We start from the raw sequence: 16,070 nt of genomic DNA, 5'->3' as shown, positions 1-16,070 counted from the left end.
AGGTATCTTCCCATCATTCTAACAACAAACACAATGTCTGGTTATATACAGACTTGAGCATACATGATGCTCCCTACTGCTGATGCATAAGAAAATTCTTTCATTCGATTCCTTTTGAAATCATTCTTTGGACACTGAAATAGGCCAAATCTGTCACCCTTCATAATGAGCGACTGTCCGGATGCACAATTTTGCATGCCATATCTTTCGAGTACCTTAGTAATATAGGTCCTCTGTGACAGGCTGAGCAGTCCAAGTGATCTGTCATAGCGAATCTCAATGCCAATGACATAAGAAGCTTCACCAAGATCTTTCATTTCAAATCTTTGAGATAAGAATTTCTTGGTGTCGCTTAACATCCTGGTATCACTGATAGCCAATAGAATGTCATCAACATACGAAATCATCATAACGAACTTACTCCCGCTGATTTTAATGTAGATACATTCATCTACAGTATTTTCTACAAAGCCATATGAGGAAATTACATCATGAAACTTTAGGTACCACTGTCGTGATGTCTGTTTTAACCTATAGATGGATTTCTTTAGTTTGCAAATCAAATATTCTGAGCCATTAGCTATAAAACCTTTGGGCTACAATATGTATAGATTCAAATTCAGATCCCCATTGAGAAATGTAGTCTTTACATCTATCTGATGTAACTCTAAGTCCATCTGAGTTACAAGAGCCATTATAATTCTAAATGAGTCTTTCTTAGATACTGGTGAGAAAGTCTCCTTAAAGTCAATGCCCTCACGTTGGATAAAACCCTTGGCAACAAGTCTGACTTTATATCTTTCGACATTACCCTTGGAGTCCCTCTTGGTTTTAAATATCGATTTACAACCAATTGGCCTTATTCCAGTGGGTAACTCTACAAGATCCGATACTTTATTGTCTCGCATGGATTTCAACTCATCTTTCATGACATTAAACCAACGAGAAGGATCAACACTTTGTTTAACTTATGTAAGGGATTCAGGATCATTTTCCACCCCTATGTCAAAGTCGTGCTCCTGTAAGTATATGATGTAATCATCTCGATTTACAGGCCTTCTCTCTCTTTCAGATCTTCTCAATGGTTCTTCTTGTTGGGTGTAATTTTGATCTTTATTTTCCTCATCAGTGGTTGGTATATGAGGTTCTACGTAGTATTCTATAGTGACTGCAGAATCGACTGCATCATTAATATCCACATGATCTTGATTGACTATGATTGGAGTCACAATCCTTTGTTCCTCAAATATAAAATTTCTAATGTTTGTGCTTCCACTATTTTCAGTGTCCTCAATAAATCTAACATTCTCAGTCTCAACAATCCTGATAGAGTGGGAATGACAGTAGAATCGATAGCCCTTTGATCTTTCTAGATATCATTGAAGAAACAACTTATGGTTCTAGGATCAAGCTTCTTTTCATGCGGGTTATAAATTTTGGCCTCAGTAGGACAACCCCAAACATGCAGATATCAGAGACTTGGTTTTCTCCCATTCTACAACTTAAAAAGAGTTTTTCTTACTGCTTTGCTAGGGACCCTGTTTAGTATATGAACTGCGGTTTTGATCACATCACTCCATAATTATTCTGGTAATGTTGAATTACTAATCATGCTTTGCACCATATTCATAAGGGTGAGATTATGCCTCTCAGCCACACCATTCTACTCTAGAGTACCAGGCATAGTGTAAGACCCGTATCCCAGCCTCTACCATTCCGTAGACTTTCGCGGTCCTCCCGGTCAAATTCCGATGACCCGTGATCTGTTATCGGTAGTTGTGTGCAACCTTGAGTCGTGTCTCATATTTCAGAGTCAGCTCATCCCAAGACTTATACCCTAGCGACCACGCTGTCGCTGCGGTTCCAACGCCGTGTATTATGTGCCGAGGTGATACCTAGGCCAAAAGATATGGGCCCGCGTTCAATTCGAGGAAACATCGCGTATTTGTAAACCCATGATAATCTTTCAAATCAATCACATCACATCCCATCAATCAAGTACCACATCATCTCACATGTCAAGTATATGCCCCATCCCCAAGTAACCCTAAATTCAAAGCAACTCATCCCTTACATGTCAAGTACACATCACCCATCACTCACTCACCCATCCCTCTCACTCTCTCTCTTTACATCCCATCCTCTCTCTCATTTTCTCCATTTTTCAAGTAAACCCCAAGCAACCTAAGCTCTAACGTATGAATTTCCCAAGCTCCATGAGAGGGGCTTTAGTGTGGCCCAATTCCTACCCTCTCATCTCCCATCTCAACCCTCCATTTTTCATCATCTTCCATTAAGATTTAAGTTAAGGAGTTCGGTGTTCCATCGGACCAAGAAGGAGGCTAATAGGTGGGTGATCTTTGGCTTTTTACTGATGAGTTTTGTGATTTGAGGGCCCACATATGGTGGGACCCATCTTAATGTATGCATTGTTCAAAGAGGGACCCATAGTGGTGGGGCCCCTCCGCTACTCCGATCTCTCTCTCTCTCTCTTACTCTCTCTCCTCCCTGTTTGCGGCCCACCGTGATGCATGAATTTTATCTACACCATCCACCAAGTAGGACCACCCTTCTGGGAGTCCGGCAGCAATACCTTGCTGCCGTCCTTGAGCGGACGCTGGATGGAGGGGAAAACACGAATATCAGCTTCATCCTAATGCAGGTGGGCCACTCCTGTGGGACCCACTAGGGACGTGGACCTCACCTTAAATTATATATATAATATATATTATATACACCTTTCATCTACTGCAAGCAACAGTGCTGCTGACATCGTGAATGAAGAGAAAACACAAATAACAGCTTGGTCCTATGGAACCCACCACAATTTATGTGCTTCATCTATGCATGTGGGGTGGCCACGTGTGGATCCCACCATGATGTGCTACCTCCACCATCCAGACCTTGGATGGTGGAGCATGTATTTCATGGTCCGGACGGTGGAGCCCTCTGCCTGATGTATGTGTTGTATCCTCATCGTCCACATGGATGGTGGGATCAACTATGATGTACGTGTGGTGCATCTGCACCGTCCAGCTATAAGGACGGTGGGACCCACCTTGAGGTTCTGTGTTGTATCCGCACTGTCCAGCCCATGGACGGTGGGAGATGATAAGCTGGTGTACCTCTTGACAGCTATAAAGCGGCTTTATTGACGTCAATAAGTTATGAGGCCTACCTTGATGGCATGTGTAGGCCCCACCATGATGTTTGTGTTATATCTCCATCGTCCAGCAAGATAGACGGTGGAACGCCACCATGATGTAGTGACTTATCCACTCTGTCCAGTCCATGGACGTGGACCACACCATGATGTATGTATTTCGTGGGCCACACATGATATATGTGTTTTATTCCTGCTGTATAGCAGTCGTGGGACCCACACACATGTGGACTCCTCCATACTGTATGTATTTCATCAACGTCGTCCATTTGCTAGACGGGTGGCACCCACCTTAATGTATGTGCCTTAGATCCTAGTCGTCCATCTATTTGGGGATAGTGGGACCCCCCTGCAATGCGTGTGTGTTGTGTGGTGCACACCTTGATGTATGTATGCGTCCACAAGTTGTCCATCCGTGTGGGTCCCACCTTGGTATATTTGTTGTACACGTGGACCCCACGTGATGTATATATATTTTTATATCTCCACCATCTACTGTCTGGACAGTGGAAACCCACCTTGATGTGTTGTATATCCTCACTGCCCATGTGTATGGGACGGTGGGCTCTGATGAATGTGGGGCCACCTTGATGTATGTGTTGGTGGGCCACGTGTACATGGACCCCACCTTTGATGTATGTATTATATTCCTCACCATCCACCTGTTTTGCATCCACGCTGTCCATTTGTGAGGCCTATTGATGTGGCCCACTTATTGTATTTGAGGCCCATGGGTTGTGGCTCGTTGTGATGTACGGAGGCCCATGGGTCGTGGCCCATTGAGATGTATTAATGACCCATGTGTAGGGCCCACCTGTTATGTATATAAGCCCATCTGATAAGGCCCGTCGTGATGTATATGTGGCCCGTGTTTAGGGCCCAATGTGATCTATATGTGGCCCAGATATGAGGCCCATTGTGATGCGTATTAGGCCCATGGGTTGTGGCCTATTGTTACGTATTAGAGGCCCAGATGGTGAGGCCCAATGTGATGTATTTAAGGCCCATGTGATGCGGCCCATTGTGATGTATTTTCAGCCCATTTGATAAGGCCCAATGAGATGTATTTTCGGCCCATATGTCGTGGCCCATTGTAATGTGTATTGGCCCATATGATGAGGCCCATTAAGATGTATTTTCGGCCCATGTGCCGAGGTCCATTGTGATGTATATTAGGTCCTTATGTGAGGCCATCGGCTTACGATACGTTTGGCTCTATGTGGGCCACTCCTTGGGAGCAATGATGGTTAAACGTCCACATTGATGGGCGATGATGGTTGAATGTCCACATTGTGACCTTCCCTTAGGCTTTGTTAGGCCCATTCTCACCGATTCTGATTCTGATTGTCGAGGGCGATTCTGATTATCGAGGTCAATTGTTGAGGCCGATTCTAATTTTGAATCTAATTGTCGAGGCCGATTCTGATTCCAATTGTCAAGGCTAATTCCGATTGTCGATACCGATTTTGATTATTGAGGCTGATTCTGATTCTGATTGTCGAGGCCAATTATTGAGGCCGATTCTGATTCCAAATGCCTAGGCTGATTCTAATTGTTGATAGCGATTTCGATTGTCGAGGCGATTGTCGAGGCCGATTCTGATTGTCGATTCTGATTGTCAAGGCCAATTATTGAGGCCGATTCTGATTATCGATTCCGATTCCGATTGTCGAGGCCGATTCCAATTGTCGATACCGATTCCAATTGTTGAGGCCGATTGTTAAGGCCGATTTCGATTCCGATTGTCGAGGCTGATTGTTGAAGCTGATTCCAATTCCAATTGTCGAGGTCAATTATGAAAGTCGATTCTGATTGTTGATTCCAATTTCAATTGTTGAGGCTGATTGTTCAGGCCGATTCTGACTGATTATTGAGGCCGATTCCGATTGTCAATACCGATTTTGATTGTCGAGGCTGATTCCGATTCCGATTGTCGAGGCCGATTTTGATTGTCAATACCGATTCCGATTGTCGACGCCGATTCTGATTATCAAGGCCCAATGAGATGCATATGCGGCCCGTATTTGAGGCCCATTGTGATGTGCATTCAGCCCGTGTTTGAGGCCCAATGTGATGTATATGCAACCCATTTGATGTGTATTCAGCCTGTGTTTAAGGTCCATTGTGATGTATATGAGGCCTATGTGATGAGGCCCATTGTGATGCATTTGAGGGCCAGGCGATGGAGCCCATTGTGATGTATGTTAGGCCCATGTGAAAGGCCCATCATGATGTGTATTAAGCTCTTGAGTGAGGCCCATGGTGTTATATATTTGACCTTTGTTTGAGGTCATGGGTCCACTATTTGTTAGGCTCTATGTGGGTCATTCCTTGGGGGCAATGTTAGTTAAATGTCCACATTGTTGAGGTCGATTGTCGATGCCGGTTATTGATACCAATTATGAGTATGTGACAACATAACATCATGATACATGCCCATATGCATCATCTGCATGTTTGTTATGAGATAGGATTGACCATTGCATATGCCATAGTGTCGGTTGTTGTGAGACTGCCTTATAGGCGGAGATTGTCTCACATGAGCGTACGGTATGCGTAAGATTAATGCATGACTAGATTGTATGACTCATGCATCTTATATTGTGTGCTGTGATTACTGTACGCCCTAGTGACATCAGGGCCGTAGCCTCCACAGGCATATCGTGGATGGCCAAATGGGACACAAAAAATCTTTTCTACATGGGGTGCTATAGATATCCCTGGGTGAAAGTCTCAGAACCTTCTTGGTTCTAGAGGTTGCTCCAATGTCTAGACCGAGTGGATGCATGAGTGCATGAGAGCCGTATACGGTTAGGCCGCGTCTCCCACTATGTCGTAGTCGGTTGGAAGGGGGTACGACCTTACTTGGCTAAGAGGAGGGGGCAATGCTAGGCTGAGTTTGGCCAGCTCAAGGAATGGGTTTGCTATCGGCAAGTCGAGCCCGATATTGCACTACTAGAAAACTGGGCAAAGGCTACGGATAAAAGTCGTAGCCAAAGACCTATGGCTACGGTTTTAGTCCATAGCACGACCGTAGTTGTAGGTGCCGTAACAATAGGTCTAAAACCTATGCCTACGGATTAAATCCATAGTCATAGAATAAAAGAGCTACAGATATAATCCGTAGCAACCATTTCTGTAGGGAAAAGCACCTATACCTGCGGATAGTATTTGTCGCTAAAAGTAGCGCTAGATCCGTAGCAATATGCTGAATTTAATAACAACTACGGTTTTGAGATTACTAACTACGGTCAATATCTGTAACTATTTCCTACATTTTAAAAAAATTATAATCAGTCATTCATTCAATTACCACCTGCGTAATCATTCATTCATTCAATTACTACCTGTACAATCATTTATTCAATAATGAATCAATTACAATCCTTCATTCAATCGATTATAATTACAATTACAATAATGCTGAACATACAAATCTTGGTGATTCTGTGTGCACTCGCATATGGCTAGGTGCATCCTTCATCCACCATAGATAGAAAATGGATGCGAGTATCAATAGTCCACCTGCACACTCGACTGCTATACTAATAACTTCTCCTATACATCTTCTGTAATTATTCGAGGGCGAACCACCACTAGAGGACTCTGCAACATAAAAACAAAGAATCAATTAATTGAAGAAGGATGAAAACTAAATGTAAGGAAAACATAAAATTCCCCTGATGTAAACTGAATTAATGCTCCAAACAGCGTTCCCACATGGGTATGTTCAGATCATCTCCAAAATCATATGAGGTGATACTTTGAGGACTTGATTATACACTACGACATACACACGACACCAAGGAAGTCAGTCAATATAATTCACTTTGTTGAAGTCATGCATCGACCTGACCTGGATATGTTCAGTTCATTTTCAAAATCCAGTCTAAAGAGAACCATACAAAAAGCAGCCTATGATGGTTTTTGCTTTCTTTTTTTTTATTATTCTTTTTTTTAGCAATAAGATTTCATTAGAAAAGTGGTGAGACACTGCACCAAGCTGCAACCCAAGAAAAATAAAAGGCCAAAAAAAAAAACGACCTACAAAGGTGCGAAACAACCTCAGATGACTGGAATCCCATGGTTTAATCAATTACTGTGCACGAGAAGCCATGCCACTTGCATTCCCAAAACGATGCCGAGAAATAATGACTGGAATCCCATGGTTTCCTGCAGCAACAGAAGCCATATGTCTACATTTCAAGTTCAAGAATAGACCATCACTAATGATTATTTAGGATTTATGAATTCAATGAGAAGAAAAAACTTTTCAAAACCTTACCGGTGCATTAAGTCAACTTTTCAAAACCTACCAGTGCATAAGTTCATAGACATCCAAGAGAATCATCAAATAGAAACTCATGACAGCAATAACAGTGATTTGAGCAGAAGAAATGGAACTTCTTAATGGAAGTTCATCTACCTTGCCTAAATGGACATACCTGACATCATCTACATATTGCCCCTCTTCTTTTACTTTTTTTTGTTTAATCTCATCGGTTTCAAGTTCAATCCATGCTCCATGTATTAAAGCTAAAATCCTACCAGAAGTGACAAGATTTTCTGATTACTGCATTCCTATTCATGATGTTTGTTGAAGTATTCTATAGGAATGGATCCTGTAGTTACAAAGCCTTTTTCTTAAATACATTTTCAAGTTCAGACGCACTAATCCATATAAATGGGCCAACAAACTGGTCCAGATTTCAAACAAATGGGCTTAATCAGGAGCCTACAAATTAATGGATAATAAGATAAAAATAGCTATGTGAAAGAGGGGCATTAATACCTGCTTCAGAGCCCCAACATCATTGGTCCCATCTCCACACATCAATACCATCCTTCCCACTGTCTTAAAAGTGGTCATGATAAGCTCCTTCTATTCAGGAGAAACCCTTGTAAAGACTTGAAATCATCATTACAACAACCTTCATGAGATGAAAAAGATGGAAGACATTTCGAGAAGAAAACCAAGCAGATCTAACCTTTACATATGGGATAACTTGTAGAACAGCCGAAGTCTGTTGTAAGTAACATTTCAAAACAGTCCCCACCTATACAGAGATCATGGAAACACGATAAAGCTCCCTATAGGGGATGGAATGATGGACAACTTGGATGTTCACAACATGTGCACCATACACATGTTCAGACATGTAGAGGGGCAAGGCTACACACATAAGCACGTGGGATCAACAAACCACTACAGATCAAAACCTGAAGATTCAAAATTAAAGACATCCAAAACTAATTAATGCACATGAAGAATTTGCATTTATAAACATAGAATAAACCCCCAAGGGCATGCTCCATGAGGGCTTGTTTGGATGCCATTAAAAAAAATTGAATTCATCTCACTTTAGTTATTCCTAATTATGTATTAAGGATCTTCTTTTTTAAACTTTTTTGCGTAGAATTAAATGTCATCATGATAACCAACCATTTATGATCTCTGATGCACTACTAATGTTAACTAAATGAGATGAACTCATTTTAAGTGGAACCCTTAATAGGAAAGCATTTTCTAACCAGTTCTACAAATCTAAACATAAATCCATGCTAAATCTAACCAGTTCTACAAATCAACATCAGAGGTTAAAACTAACAATTTCCCAAATAATCATAATTTGAGGCCCTGCCCCATATAAAGATGAGCCCATGATTTGAGTTTGGATCAGTACATGTATGCCAATGATTTGATCCTGACCTGTATTAGGTTGAAGTGTCCTGTTACCTATTACAAATGCGGCCAGTAGTTGTGAGATATAAACTTTAATTTGATAAGTAGTGTCAAAGAATATAAATATCAATTGTTTAGGAAAAACATGGCCAAAGATTAGATGGTAAGGTACACCCAATTAGATTTGGTTGGGTCATGGCGAAAAGAGAACTTAGATGGTAAGGAGCACCCAATCAGTTTCTCATATAGAATTTGTTTCCAGAAAATAAATTCTTTAGCAACTTGTAAATTCCTAGTTGCCAAACAACCCAAAATACAGATTTGTTACATCACATATGGATATGGAAGAGAAGATTATAATCAACTTATTTGGAAGTGTAAACAAACAGATGCATATGAGTTCTACTGTGTGCTTGTAAGTAATTAGATTACATGCAAAATCATTCATGTTGATAGCTTCCAACATTCTCAAAATGCAAAATCATTCATGTTGATAACTTCCAGCATTCCCAATATGATCTAACATGAACATTGCATGTATTTGGGGTTCTGTCAAAATGGGTCTGCTTCCATGTGTGGAATATGTTCATCCACTTGTAAATTAGAGCCATAAATCTAGTAGTACTGATTTCATACTTGTGTTTTTGTTGCAGCATTTGAATTCCCATCAATTTCTTCTTTCATATTATTATTCTTGGAATTGATCAAGGGATGTAAATGCAAAAGAGAGATGTTCATGAGCCGTCTTGGTAAATAAGATTGATAGAGATTACCTTTGCTATTTTTCATTCCTTATTGTGAAATATCCTTCTTCATACCAAGTCTTTGTGATCAATAAGAAAGTTCATGGGCCAAACACATTAAGAAAGAGTTTCAGAAGCTACAAATGTGAGTTTCAGAAGGTACAAATGTCACCTCTTCCCAAGTGCTTGAAGCCAGTGAGTCAGATGAAATGATGCTCCTGTCAGTAACATTGTCATTCGCCGACTCTACTAGAGTAAGTGAGAGAGTTGTCTCGATTTTATCATCCTTGTCATCCAAATGGATTGCAGCCATAACAGAGAGCAGCTTCAGGGACTAATAAAAACAAAAGATAAAGACAATTAAAAATCCTTGTAATAGGAAGCGAGAATTCAAACATACATATATTGCATATGCTTTTCTCACTACAGGCACTCTCAAAATTAAGCTCATGGTTTCTCTCCAGTAGCTTTTTGAAATGATCAATATACTATCATGTTATCTTACAATGCCAACATACCCTCATGTTTCTGCCTTCTTAATCTTACTCAAAGACCAGGAAGGTTTTTTTTTTCTATAAATAGGCAGAACCTCTAATCACCAATACTATGCGAGTAGGAATTGGGATTACAACAAATAGGGAAGAGGCTCAACTTCAGACAATTATTTTGCTAATATGATAAGTTGCTAAGTACAACAGAATGATCAATTTTTGTGATTGCTAAAATGTCTTCCTTCCCAGTCTAAACTCTATGTCACTCCCCTAACTCGGAAAACGGGCTCACAAAATTCTCGATCGCCGAATCCAGCGCCGACAGCCTCTGTAGTGCCCCATTCTCGGATCCTGGTACTCACATGCCAGATTCCGATCCTGAGATCCTATAAAGAGGATTTTCAGCGTACTTTTGTCTCGTAATAAGCATAACCACAAGTTTACCCAAATCATAAAGGCAACATCATCATCACATATCCACTAATATAAATAGTTGAATACAATGCTGAAAGGGAAATATATATGTATCAAAATTAAAGCTCCAGAAGTCTGCTGCACGCCCCAAGCTCAATGCTGCTGCAACCTAACGCCACCTGCACGCATCTATCGTGCATAAGCTTATAGAAAGCTTAGAGGGTGGTGTAAGTGTGTGCGATGTATGCGCCAAGTATCTAATACAATGCTATAATCATACAATATCGAAAATACATGCAAGATCATAAATCATACGATATCAGAGTAATGTGGAAATATACGGTAAGCCCATGAATGCTATCAGCTGTACCAAAGCTATGTGATGCAAGATATGAATGCTACTGGCCATACCAAGGCCATGTAATGCGAGGCCTATGTAGTCAAATGTCATATGCGAGATGCAAAGCAAGCATGTCAGTCCTCATCAAGTACACATATAGTACAGTTCCTCTCTGGATATCATCGGGGTCTAATACACCTCACATAGACCGCCTCCTCCGTAGCTGCATAGCTAAGCAAGTGGAATAGACCTCACTAACCGCTTGACCAGTAGTCTGCCAATACCTACCCGGCTCGTCGATAACAGACTCATCTGCGAGCTGGTCAAACTCAGCCTGGCTTATAGCCCCCTCACTCGGGCGGATAAGGCCACACCCCCTTCCAACTGACCACGACATAGTAGGAGACGCGGCCTACTGGTATTCGGCACTTGGGCGCTCGTGTATCCACTCAGTCTAGACATTGGAGCAACTCCTGGTACCAAAAAAGTTTTAGGACTTTTACTCAAGGACATCCTAAGTGCCCACAGTGCTAGAACAAAGTATTTCCGGTATCCGATACGGCCATCCATGATGTACCTGTGGAGCCACGACCCTGATGTCGCTAGGGCGTACAATGATCAAGTCACACATATGCGAGATGTATGAGTCACACCGTATAGTCATGCAGCAATCCCTCGCATACCATGTGCTCATGTGGGGCACTCCGTCTCATAAGGAGTCCCGTAAATGTCTCAGCCCAACGGCTTATGCTATGATCAAACATTCTTCATATCAAGCATACATATAATGCGTATGGCATGAGTCATGAAATTATACTAAGCATATTATAAAGTGATGAACTATCAACAAGTATGGGCCTAGATGGCTACACACAAGTACGGCCTATCAATGGGCCCTAAGAAGAGTTATAATGCGGACATTTAACTAACTTTATTCTTACAATGTGGACGTCAAACCAACATTGCTCCCAAGGCATGGCCCGCCATAAATATCATTACGCAAACAATGGAGGAATCACACATTGCAATGGACCTTAAGTACATCCCGTTGGGCCTCGACCCATGGGCCTTAGATACATCAAATGGGCCGCATCACATGGGCCTTATATTGATCAAGTGGGCCGCACCAATGGGCCTTATGTACATTGCAATGGGCCATAATCCATAGGCATTGAATACATCACAATGGGCCCTCACAAATATCAAGGTGGGCCTCAACAACGGGCCATAAACATATCAAAGGTGGGCCTCACAGATGGGCCATAAACATATCAAAGGTGGGCCTCACAGATGGCCATAAACATATCAAAGGTGGGCCTCACAGATGGGCCATAAACATATCAAAGGTGGGCCTCACAGATGGCCATAAACATATCAAAGGTGGGCCTCACAGATGGGCTATAAACATATCAAAGGTGGGCCTCACAGATGGCCATAAACATATCAAAGGTGGGCCTCACAGATGGCCATAAACATATCAAAGGTGGGCCTCAATGGATGATCATATCATGGAGTGGTCCGTCATGATGTGTTTGAGATCCAACCAAATTTATAAGTTAACATAGAGCTAGATGAAGTGAAAGCAAAATATAAGCTTAATTGGAAGCTAATGTGGCTCTTAAGAGGTTTGAACGGTGAATGTCACTGTCTCCGCTATTTTCAATGGTGGGGGTCCACTTGAAGCTTAAATTTGACTCATTTTTTTAGTCTCAAGCCTGCAAGACATGCTTGCCAAATGGTTGGACGGTTTGAATGCAACAGATGCATCATGGTGGGTCCCATATGGATGGACGACATAGATGAAGTACATACCTCATGGTGGGGTCTACACTAATGGAAGGTGTGGATTTCAAAACATACATCAGTGGTCCCACGTGGGGCCCACCATAACATGTATCTACCATCCAATCTATTTAATAAGGTCACACAGACCAAAAATAAATAATAAATAAATATTATATTTATCCAAAACTTGTGGAACCAGGGAGGTTCCAATGGTAGACGTTTAATCCTCCAATGCTTTTTCCTGTGTGGTCCACTTGATGGGCAGATCTGCCTCATTAGTCTCAAGCCTTAAGGCTAGACCGCTATCTGGATGGACAGTTTGGACGTAACCCCTATATCATACATCAAGAGTGGCATCCACTGACCATCCAGCAACCCAGGACATGGCTGGAGGGCATAAATAAAACACATACGTCATTGGTGGAGCCTACTGGCCGTCCAACAACTGGACGACATTGATAAAATAAATACATGATGGGTTCCACCGTCCACGACATAAAACACATACATCACTGGTGGGTTCCATGTGGGGCCCACCACAATGTTTACCTATAATCCAAGCCGTTGGTAAGGTCACACGGACCTAGATGGAAAGGAAAAAAAAATTTCATATTAATCCAAAACTTGTATGACACCCAAAAAGGGTTTCAAGGGCAGACGTTCATTCACACTGTTTGCTGTAGTGTGGGCCACCCGAGCTGCTTATACGGTTGATTTTTGGTGGGGGCCCACTGCCCTAAGGGGTCCATCAGATGCACAGTATGGATGCCCAACACACATCTCTGTGGGGCCCATGGCTGGGACCGTGGGTCCCTGCTCGTCCGCCCATAGCAGCGCAGGACGCTGCTGTCGTCCAGCGGCAGCAGCCTCTGCTGCTTGTGTTTTTTTTTTCTTTCCTTCTATAGTTTTTCATATGTGGGGCCCTTATCCGGAAAATCCACTCCACCCATTGGATTCCATAGCTCAAGACCGATCAAACAAGTCCAATATTCAATATGTTTTGGGGGTGTAGAAAGATTAGAGTGCATTTTAATGGTGAAAACCACTGTTTTCTAAGCTATGGCCCACCAGAAAGTCGGATTGACTTCATTTTTCGGATCAACACCTAAAATGGGCTTGGGAATGAAATGGACGGCATGGATTAAACTTATACAACAAGGTGGGGTCTACATGAGCGACCCACTCCAAGGCTTGAACCAAGCCAATATTTTGGTTTTCATTTCACGTCTAGCGTCTCTTGACGTTGGACGGCTTGGCCACAACACATGCATTTAAGGTAGGCCTTGCTCAGGTGGGCCACCAAATGCACAGATGATGTGGATACAACACAAATATAAAGTGGGCCCCACCTACAAATGGCTTGGACCAAATACATGCTTCATAGTGGGGTCCATCCAAGTGGGCCACACGGCCACATCATCACTCATAAAAAAATATGAAAAAGAGAGGGAAAGGGAAATAGAAAGAGAGAGGGACACATGTGATGGAGGGCTCTGCCACTATGAGCCCTCCCTTGCATTCAACCATACATCAAGTGGGTCCCAATACATGTGGGCCCATCAAATCAAAGATCAACGGTGGAGATTCCTCCTCCACCAAAATGGAAGGTCTAGATACCTCTTTCAAACTTAGAAAGTAAACACCATGATGGGGTCCATGGAGAATGGCCCCATCATGGAATGATTATGATAATCAAGGTGGGCCATCGGCCACATATTAGGGTCCAAAGTGAGATCCATACCATCGAGCGGTAGGCCTTACTTGGCCCATCATAAAAACATGAAAACTAGCCTATAGAAGCACCCACCGTTTGATCTTCTTGGTTCGATGGAAAGCCGATCTCCTTGTGCTTCACTTTGACGAAAGATGATGAGGTTTGAATGGCTGGGATGAAGGATTTGGGATGGAAAAGTGGGCCACACACATGCACTTTCTCTCCTTGAAAATGTTGGACGTCCACTCCTCTCTTTGCTTGGAATTGTCTTGAGAAATCAGAGAGAGAGAGAGAGAGAGAGGGTTATAAGGAGTGATGGATGTGAAGTTTGTGATGGGTGAGGTGATAGTGTACTTGACATGTATGGGTGTGTAAGAGAGAGGGTGAGAAAGAGTTGACTTGGTGGTTGCTTTACTTGAGGAGAAAGAAAGCATTGATTGTTGATTGATTGATTGATTGATGGGACATGTTGTAGAGATTCTCTTGGGATTGCAAACGCGCGGCATTTTTCTTCGAAATAAACGCCGACCCACATCTCCCTGCCAGGGTATCGGACTGGTATGCAAGACGCGGCGTTAGAACCGCGACGATGGTGCAGTCACAATGGTACAAGTCTCAGATTAAGCCGACTTAAATTTATGGGATACGACTCAGGGTCGCACGCAAACGTCGATTATAGGTCGCAGGATACCGAAATTCGACAGGAAGGATCGCGGGAGTCGACAGAACAGTACGGACTAGGATACGAGTCTTACACTCTAGGCATTGAGTCAGAATCATGGGTAAACAATGTTGAGAATTTGTAAACATTTTAAATGGTTACTCCCATTGTACAAAATAGAAACAACTCAGTCCATAAAAAATTAAATGAACTGCTACCTTTCCTTCATAGGAATCAAGACCCTTGTGGCTTCTTTTCTTCCTTAGCATCTTAATTCCTTAGTACAAAATAGAAACTGCTGTGTATAAACATGAAAGCTATAGAAGGAGAGAAACAAGGAGAGCTAATCGAACAAACATGACATAAATAAATATATAAGAAAAATGGAATTTGCATTTATCAAAACACTAAAGCTTTGAAATAGATATATAAGAAAAGTGGAAACATAAAAGAAAAGTTCATGAACAAGAAACTTTTAGGAATGGATGATGCATAAAAATAAATAAATAAATAAATTATACCCTTCGTCCATGAACCCTTCACATAATGACCACTGCCCAAATCCAAGGCATCCAATAGCAGCAACAGCAACAACGACAGTAGAACTGCTGAAATCTTCTGCACTTCTGATAATAAATCCCCTAAATCTTCTTCGAATCTACACCACCCTCAAAAGAACAAATCATGGGTTTTCTATCTTTTCCCAAATCCAACACAAACATTTTAAAAAATCATAAAATATTTTCCAAAACCACTCAATATTTATGCAGACAATTGGGTGTAACTATCCAAATGGGTGGGTGTAATCACCAATTCCAATTTTAAAAAAGCAAATTAGGAAGTAGATAAAAATCATGATTACCTCAAGAAAAGCTAGATTTCGTAAAAGACCCATGAATCGAAGTGTTGAGATCATCCTGTTTTAGATTCTGGGTGTCTTAAGAAACCAGCTTAGAAGCCCTCTATATGAGTTCATCAAAGGCCTGGGGCTATAGAGAGAGAGGGTAGGCAGTGGAGTGAGAGAGAGGGTAGGCGGTGGAGCGAGGTTGCGAGAGAGAGGGAGAGAGAGAGATAGG

The 16,070-nt window shown here is 41.9% G+C and overlaps 1 long non-coding RNA gene across 3 annotated transcripts; it reads right to left on the bottom strand.

The window, feature by feature from the left end:
• Positions 1-7,271: 7,271 nt before the first annotated feature.
• On the bottom strand, positions 7,272-9,735 carry LOC131229787 (uncharacterized). 3 transcript variants are annotated; one of them, XR_009163600.1, is made up of 4 exons: positions 9,620-9,735; positions 8,152-8,383; positions 7,956-8,045; positions 7,397-7,707 (listed from the first exon to the last, which is right to left on the bottom strand). It is a non-coding gene; the product is annotated as an uncharacterized LOC131229787 (long non-coding RNA). The 3 variants fall into 3 exon arrangements; XR_009163597.1 differs by lacking the exons at positions 7,397-7,707; positions 9,620-9,735 and adding an exon at positions 7,272-7,336 and having other exon boundaries at positions 8,152-8,469; XR_009163590.1 differs by lacking the exon at positions 9,620-9,735 and having other exon boundaries at positions 7,375-7,707; positions 8,152-8,469.
• Between the last annotated feature and the right edge of the window lie 6,335 nt (positions 9,736-16,070).

The sequence above is a fragment of the Magnolia sinica genome, chromosome 2 (genome assembly GCF_029962835.1).
Source record: "Magnolia sinica isolate HGM2019 chromosome 2, MsV1, whole genome shotgun sequence".
NCBI lineage: Eukaryota > Viridiplantae > Streptophyta > Magnoliopsida > Magnoliales > Magnoliaceae > Magnolia > Magnolia sinica.
This window is presented reverse-complemented; position numbering and strand designations above follow the sequence as displayed.